This window comes from Neophocaena asiaeorientalis, unplaced genomic scaffold (assembly GCF_003031525.2).
Source record: "Neophocaena asiaeorientalis asiaeorientalis breed wild unplaced genomic scaffold, Neophocaena_asiaeorientalis_V1.1 scaffold371, whole genome shotgun sequence".
NCBI classification, from domain to species: Eukaryota; Metazoa; Chordata; class Mammalia; order Artiodactyla; family Phocoenidae; genus Neophocaena; species Neophocaena asiaeorientalis.
This window is the reverse complement of record NW_020172369.1, coordinates 2,847,784-2,856,947: the sequence shown is the minus strand read 5'-3', so window position 1 is coordinate 2,856,947 and position 9,164 is coordinate 2,847,784. Positions and strand designations below refer to the sequence as shown.

At 34.9% G+C, this 9,164-nt stretch overlaps 1 pseudogene; it reads left to right on the top strand.

Annotated features, from left to right (window-relative positions):
• The window catches only part of LOC112390699 (methylmalonic aciduria and homocystinuria type D homolog, mitochondrial-like), a 13,971-nt pseudogene extending 5,513 nt beyond the window's left edge, over window positions 1-8,458 (top strand).
• The last annotated feature ends 706 nt before the right edge of the window (window positions 8,459-9,164 follow it).

The window sequence follows — 9,164 nt, the reverse complement described above, 5'->3', positions numbered from 1 at the left end:
TTTTTTGCAGTATGCAGGCCTCTCACTGTTGTGGCCTCTCCTGTTGTGGAGCACAGGCTCTGGACACGCAGGCTCAGCGGCCATGGCTCACTGGTCCAGCCACTCCACAGCATGTGGGATCTTCCCAGACCAGGGCATGAATTCATGTCCCCTGCATTGGCAGGCAGACTCAACCACTGCACCACCATGGAAGCCCTCATTGTCTTTAATTTTTGTCAGTTTGATTACTATGTGTCTCAGTGTGTTTCTTCTTTGGTTTATCCTGCCTGTGACTGTGCTTCTTGGACTTGGTTGACTGTTTGCTTTCCCATGTTAGGGAAGGTTTCAGCTATTATCTCTGAAAATATTTTCTTGAGAGCTTTCTTCTTCTGGGACCCCTATAATGTGAATGTTGGTGCATTTAGTGTTGTCACAGAGGTCTCTTAGGCTGTCTTCATTTATTGTACTTCTTTCTTTATTCTGTTCCATGGCAGTGATTTCCACCATTCTGTCTTCTGGGTCACTTATCCATTCTTCTTCCTTTGTTATTCTTCTATTGATTCCTTTTTAGTGTATGTTTCATTTTAGTTATTGTATTGTTCATCTCTGTTTATTCTGTAGCTCCTCTAACTCTTTATTAAACATTTCCTGCATCTTCTCAATCTTCAGCTGCATTCTTTTTCTGAGATCCTGGATCATCTTCACTATCATTATTCTGAATTCTTTTTCTGGAATGTTACCTATCTCCACTTCATTTAGCTGTTTTCCTGGGGGGGTTATCTTGTTCCTCCATCTGGGACATAATCCTTTTCCTTTTCCTTTTCATTTTGTCTAACCATCTGTGATTGTGGTTTTTGTTCTGCAGATTGCAGGAGTGTAGTTCTTCTTGCTTTTGTTGTCTGTTCTCTGGTGGATGATACTATCCAAGAGGCGTGCCAAGGTATTTAATTTTAAAGCTCCATAGTATTTCATATTTTTTGTTGATATGTCTTTGAATATAGGTATACTCTAATTAGTTATTTTCAAGGTAACAAGTTTGAGCAATAAAAGATATTTTAATACTTTCCATATTTCATCTGGACAATTATTGTAAACTTTGTTTGCCATATATAATCCATGTTATCCCAGAAGAGTTACCAATATTTAGATCATTGATAGATTTCAACCCTCTTGCTATAATGAAGCAAAAGTATCAATTTTTCAGCATAGTCAAATCAATACCAGAATAATATAGATACTTAAACCTTGATCAATATAACTACTTCAATAATTCAGTCATGAATTAGGACTAGTAAACTATTAAAAAGTAATCAAAAAGGACACTAGCAAAAGAAGAGATGTCATACAAGTAAAAAAATATAATGCTTTTTCTCCAATTAATGAAACAAATGCCTCATTCCATTCATTAAAAAGACAACCCTCAGAATGGGAGAAAATATTTGCAAATGAAGCAATGGACAAAGTATTAATCTCCAAAATATACAAACAGCTCATTTAGCTCAATATCAAGAAAAAAAAAAATCAAAATGTGTGTGGGGGAAGATCTAAATAGACGTTTCTCCAAAGAAGACAGACAGATGGTCAAAAAGCACATGAAAAGATGCTCAACATCACTAAGTATTAGAGAAATGTACATCAAATCTAAATGAGGTAACATTTCACACTGGTCAGAATGGCTATCATCAAAAAAATCTACAAACAATAAATGCTGGAGAGTGTGTGGAGAAAAAGGAACCCTCCTACACTGTTGGTGGGAATGTAAATTGATGCAGCTACTATGGAGAACAGTATGGAAGTTCCTTAAAAAACTAAAAATAGAACTACCACATGACCCAGCAACCCTGGGCATATACCTGGACAAAGCCATCATTTGAAAAGATACATTCACCCCAATGTTCATTACAGTGCTATTTACAATAGCCAGGACATGGAAGCCACCTAAATGTCCATCAATAGAAGAACGGATAAATAAGACGTGTTACAAATACACAACAAAATATTACTCAGCCATAAAAAAGAATGAGATAATGCATTTGCAGCAACATGGATGGACCTAGAGATTGTCATACTGAATGAAGTTAGCCATACACAGAAAGACCAATATCATATGATATTGCTTATATGAGGAATTTAAAAAAGGAGTGCAAATGAACTCATTTACAAAACAGAGGTATAGTCATGGTTGTAGAAAAAAAAAAAAAAAAAACTTATGGTTACCAGGGGATAAGGCAGGGAGAGGGATAAATTGTGAGACTGGGAGTGACATATACACACTATTTTATATAGAAAGGTAACTAATAAGAACCTGCTGCATAGCATGGGGAATTCTACTCAGTACTCTGTAATGGCCTATATGAGAAAAGAATCTAAAAAAAAAAGAGTGGATATAAGTATACGTGTAACTGATTTCCTTTGCTGTACACCTGAAACTAGCACAACACTGTAAATCAACTATACTCCAATAATTTTTTTTTTAAATGCATTGCCTAGACACCAGTATCAAGCTAGCTGAGAATCCAAGACTGAAGTGGGGACTAGGGGAATATTTTGAAGAATATGATAAAATCACACCAAAGAGCACTTCTTTAATAAGAAGAGAGTTTTTGTATCTCAAGTTCATAAGTTCTTTCCCTTGGATAATACTGGCCATATACACCCTAATTTTGAATCTGTAAACCAAGATTCTTTAGTATGATCATTCCTTTTGGGAACTTTTTTTTTTTTCTAAAACTTTCCATTTATTTAAGAATAAGAAGCCTGACATATTATAAGGACTCCATTTTTTAATTACAATTTAGAATCTTTTCCCTTATCCAGGATTCAATTAATGTTCTGTATTTCATCTATTTTTTACACTTTATAACTATCTTTGCTATCAAATATTTTATTCTTTTTGTGGTTGTAAATAGATGAGGCAAGAACAGCCTCTAATAGTTTCTTTAAAACCAACTGTAATCCATCCCTCCTGTTGAGTGAAATAAATTGAAAGGGTGTTATTAGTTCTTGGTTAATCCTTTAATTATCTGAAAAACCTTAATTGAGGTTGTTAGTACTCCTAAAATTGACTTGCAAGAACAGCTAATCTGGGTCAGTACCTTGATTCATTATTAGTTAATTGATTATTGAAAATATAGGTATTAATGTTGAACAATGACTTGAATTGCTTTCATGTGTTCTTATATTTCTCTCCTTTAACTTCCTTTAGATTTTATTTTTCACAAGTTGAATTTACTATTAAGTAAATACATAATTTAAATTTCAGTGCAGTGCTTTTAAAACTACTCAAAATGTTGATATTTATCAGTAAATTACCTTTCATTCATGAAGCAATGTAAATCACACTATTTATACCTTTTAGGAATCACCCAATATTTTGGTATTCCTCACTTTCAAAGCATATTTTCTGTTTTCAGTTTACAATTTGATAGAGTGTAACAACCGTTTTGGTTTACCAAACAGAACATATTGTGACTAGAAAACTGTTGGCAATATTTTTAATAATTGACTAAAACCCTGTGACCATTACTGTTTAATAGGAAAAAAAGCAAAGCTGGTGAATATCTGTTTCTCTAAGAGATAGTTTTTTTTTTTTTTTTCTCCTCCAGATAAGAAAGCATCTGAGAAGTCTGGAAATAAATATGACTGGGAAAAAAAGAGTTGTTTGACTTTATTATTATATTAAGATCAATAAGTAGCATGTGCTTTGGTGTTGAATTTGATAAGCCTTCTGCAAAACTTAGGAACAATCATGGGTTGATAAGTACTTAAAAGGGATTGTGGTGCTGGAAATGTGTCTTCTTCTCTGAAAAATATTATATTTTTATATTAAATGAGTATTATATTTTTAAATATCTGCTAAAGCCTGGGATAAATCTCTCTTTCTTAAATTCCTTGGTACTGATGTTAAAAACTTATGCAACTTATTCCCAAAAGATAGAGTCAACAATTGAAGGTTGTAGAAATGTTTTTGTATGAGACTAAACACTACACATTAAAAAAGGTACTTTTGTGAGGTAATGTATGTGTTAACAAACCTTATTGTGGTAATAATTTTGCAATATATGGTGTGTCAAATTATCACATTGTACGCCTTAAACTTACACAATGTTTGCTGTCAAGTAGATTTCAATAAAGCTAAAAACAATGCTCAAAGTTTGCAGTCTGCATATTGCTTCCATTCACATTTAATTCACCCAAGTAAATCAAATGGCAAAACGTGGAATTCAGAAGTCCAGGAGAGGGCTTCCCTGGTGGCGCAGTGGTTGAGAGTCCGCCTTCCGATGCAGGGGACACGGGTTTGTGCTCCGGTCCGGGAAGATCCCACATGCCGCGGAGCAGCTGGGCCCGTGAGCAATGGACACTGAGCCTGTGTTTCCAGAGCCTGTGCTCTGCAATGAGAGAGGCCACGATAGTGAGAGGCCTGCTTACCACAAAAAATAAATAAATAAATAAGTAAGTCCAGGAGATTCAGTCTCTCCTGCGTGAAAGGACAAATAACATTGCACAGCAATGATAAAATCTATTACAATGCTTGTAATTTGATTGTGGTTAAAGGAACATAGATTATATTATATTGTTATCTTGAAAGAATCTGAAATTCAGTTTGTAAACTAATAAATTATATTTAATTACATGTGAATTTGCTCTTATAGGTGTAGAATATTAAACAGGTTTTATGGAGCTTCCCTGGTGGCACAGTGGTTGAGAGTCTGCCTGCCAATGCAGGGGACACGGGACCGTGCCCCGGTCTGGAAGGATCCCATAAAAAAAAAAAAAAAAAAAAAAAGGGTTTTATATTAACTAGATGAAATCTCACATAACCTTGTTATATTCAATTACCATGTTCTGAAATATGTATTAAAATATGACTATATAAGTGAATTTGTTCAATTTATAATGAAATTATGACTTTTTTGCATTGTGTATATGTGTATAGGTAGAGGCCGTATTTGTTGATATCTAATTTATCCACTTATTTCTATCATAAAATTTTGTGTTTATAATTCATCACTTTTTATATTATTTCTTTCTTTTCTAACTTTCTCTTGTAGTGGTAGAATGTTCTATTGCCTCTCCAACCTTTTTAAAAGATCTTTTGCTCATTTGGAAGCTTAGAATTTTCTTTATATTAGTTTTCTATTTTTTTTTTTTTTTTAGGTTTTCCCAGGCAGGTTTATTTTTAATGAAAGAGGGGTGTGTGTGTGTGTGTTTGTGTATGTACACATCTCCTCTTCTGAATTAGAAAGTTTTACAACTGAGAAGAGGCAGAAGAGGTGTATGGAGAAAGTCATCAGATGTGTGGGTTTATTTCTGGGCTCTTTAATCTCTTCCATTGATCTCTGTGTCTATTTTGTGCAAGTACCATTCTGTTTTGCTTACTGTAGCTTTGTAGTATAGTCTGAAGTCTAGAAGGGTTAACAGTGGTGCAAATGAATCTATACACAAAATAGAAACAGACTAACAGACATAGAAAACACATTTATGTTTACCAAAGTGGGGAGAGAGAGGGAAAGGGACAAATTAGGAGTATGGGATTAACAGATACAAAATACTATATGTAAAATAGATAAGCAGCAAGGATTTACTCTATAGCACAGCGAATTACATTCAGTATCTTTTAATAACCTGTAATGAAATGTAATCTGCAAAAAAATAAATAAATAACTGAATCACTGTGCTATATACCTTAAACTAACACAATATTGTAAATCAACTATACTTCAATTAAAAAAAAAAAAGTCATGAGAATTATCTATCACAGTCAAGGTAAATTCTTCCCAGAGGGAGATTATGTTATCCGAGGCCTCAATCATTCCTACAATGTCAGGCCTTAATGTCCCACCAAGATTAAAAATAACTAGCAGTACAATGGAACTTAAGACATAAATAAAAATAGCAAAAATAATAAAAATAGATGAACAGCATGGGAAAATACAATACTAGAATTATCAGACTGACATTAAAATAGCTCTGATCATTTTTTCAAAGGATATAAAGGACAAATTTGTGTATTCAAGAAAAAATCCCAGCTAAAAAAAATAAATTATAACTGAACCTAAGAACTCAAAGGATATACTTCAGTTTAGATTAGTACAATAAAAGTAAACTAGTGAACAAAACTCGGTCAGAATGAAATATCTATACTAATGCAATAAGAAAAATAAGAGTGTAAGACACAGAAAACAAAGTAACAGAAAAGACTCAGAAGGCCTTATATACATGTAATGATGTGCAAGAAGAGGACAGAATGGGGCAGAAGTCAAGTTTGAAGAAGTATTTTCTGAGAAAGTTAAAAAAAACAATGAACAACATGAAGTCACAGAGTCAAAAATCAGTAAGAACCTCCTCTCTCCCCCAAAATAAGTCTTCAGACTTGTTACTCATGATACTATGTCATCTATGGTTCTGCCAGGGAACACTGCCTTTCAATACCTCTCCCAAAGATTATCATTGAGCTTGTTTAATGTTGATCACAAATGCAAGTTTCATCCAGAAGGAAAACCTAAATGATATTCTGTTTTCTGTTTATATTAAATTTATGGTTTGAAATTTTATAGCATAGAAATAGAATCCACTGTTCTGCTACCTCTTAAGATACAAATATAGTCTTTCTTCAGACAAAGGGCATGGATGCTTATTGTCCATTATAAAAGGTCTGTATCCCTGCGTGTGCAGGTGTCATCTGCTCTTCTTTGCACAACCAGTAGAAATTGAAGATCAGTCAGGGAACTGACATAAATAGTTGTATACTCATGCTGCTTGCTCTGCTATGAGTAACAAAGGTTTTTTTTTTTTTTTTTGATAACCAAATGTATGAATTATTTTTGGAGAAAAATAATTAAAACTGAGTTTTTTCCAGTTAAGGGGAAAAATAACAATATGAAATCATACCCTGATTACATGTTAGTTACCACATTCTCTACAATGTGGATGTGCTCATGATGTATTTAATGATAATATGAATGAATATTTGAAATTTAAAAATCACAAACCACTTGCCAATATTGTAAATTCATAAACGTTGAAATAAATACCTACAAGGAAGTAAATTTTAAAAACTGAAGCCTTTGAAAATATTTATAGATCATCCCAAATGTTACAAATAGCAGAGCAAATAAGTTGACATTACTGCTAGTTTCCACTTAATTTCTTCATAATATGGTTGTCTGGTGTTGCATTAGTGAAGTTGCTTCCTACAACCACATGGGTACCCCAGAGACTGTGATGAATCAGTTTACAGCAGTGAAGATCATCAATAGAGGATCCTAAATGTCGATAGCATTCATTTGTCTTTCTGAGGTAACACCTCACACCAATCAGAATGGACATTTTCAAAAACTCTACAAACAATAAATGCTGGAGAGGGAGTGAAGAAGAAGGAACCCTCTTACACACTGTTGGTGGGAAAGTAAATCGATACAGCCACTATGGAGAACAGTATGGAGGTTCCTTAAAAAAATAAAAATAGAACTATTGTATGACCCAGCAATCCCACTACTGGGCATATACCCTGAGAAAACCACAATTCCAAAAGATACATGCACCCCAATATTCACTGCAGCACTATTTACAACAGCCAGGACATGGAAGCAACCTAAATGTCCATCAACAGAGGAACGGATAAAGAAGACATGATATATATATACAATGGAACATTACTCAGCCATAAAAAGGAATGAAATTGTGCCCTTTGCAGAGATGTGGATGAACCAAGAGACTGTCATAAAGAGTGAAGTGCTCTGTAACAGAGCCAGACTGGTTTCCTATCACCCAGGATTTTGCTCTTTAGTTAAAAGGGTTGTCAATCCCAGAGACTTTTCAGGTGCAGGATCTTCAGGTTCTGAGGAGTCTCATGTGGCCACTGCACCTACAGATATCTTCTATCGAACAGTTTTGCCTGATGAAACTATGAGACAATTTGGACCTCAGGATCAGTGATTCCAGATTCCTGGGAACATAGGTTTTGATTGTCACCTCAATGGGACTGCATCACAGAAGAAAAGCCAAGTTCATAAACTTTACCTGATGTTCTAGCAGAACCTTTATCCAGTGAAAGACATGAGTTTGTTATGGCACAATATGTGAATGAATTTCAGGGTAATGATGCACCTTTGAGCAATAAATTAACAGAGCAGAAACTTACTTTGAAAGTGCCAGAATAGAGTGTGCAATCCAAACATGTCTGGAATTGCAGTGAAGAGATTTTGAACCACTATTTCCAGAAGTAGCCACCAACAAACTAATGATTTTGACTGTAGCACAGAAAACTAAGAATGATATGACTGTAGTGAGGAGGTAGAAAATGAAAAAGAAATGCTCTTAGAAAAGTTCATCAACTGTGCTAAGGAAATTGCTATGTTGAAGGCTACTTGGCTGACTTTTTGACCCATCATCTGGTTTGTCATTTTTTGAACCATATACAAAGACTTTTATCTCTGACCCAGGCATCTTATTTTATTTTCCACAATCCTTGAAATAGTAAGACTAACTTACTAGCTTGAAAGTGAATAAAATGTTGACCCTTCTCAGATCTTGACAGTCTTCTTTTGAACTCTTTCAGCTATCACTGCATTCCTAGAATGAGATCTCTTTAAATATTGATGACACAATTGTTTTCCATCTTACCACCAGTATGGAGGACTGGCAAAGGGACAATGGATGTAGGGAGGAGTGGGCCTCTTGGTGCAATGATTGTGCTTTTCATTTTTAGTAAATTTTATAATCAACTCATGAGAGCACAATAGCTTGGAGACAAGAAAAGAAATTGATCAGAAGAGTCTGCTGACATTGCCAAGTGACATTCTTAAAGACTGTCAGAAGATATAGAATGGCCACTCCTAACTGAATGTCTGACCTGTGGTGCAGAGTATGAAGAGATTGTGGGGTGACTGCCCTGTGTTTCACTGCTGGGGTCCACAGGGTAAAGAATGCATGCACTCTTTCAGGAGCTCTAAACCAGAGGTTGCACTGGGGTCTAAGCATAGATAGGCCAGAGCTGATAAATGGGTCCTCACACACAGCTCAAGAGCAAAGCTGCCTTCAATCCTCCAGTCTAGGGTTCTAGCACTAGTTGTCCAGAATCCTGAAGGCATCCTGTGTTTTACATGAGAGTCATCAAAATTCAGTGTATCATAGTAGTGTCACAGCCCAAAGTCCCATGATTTTCAGAAAGAAATAGCACATCA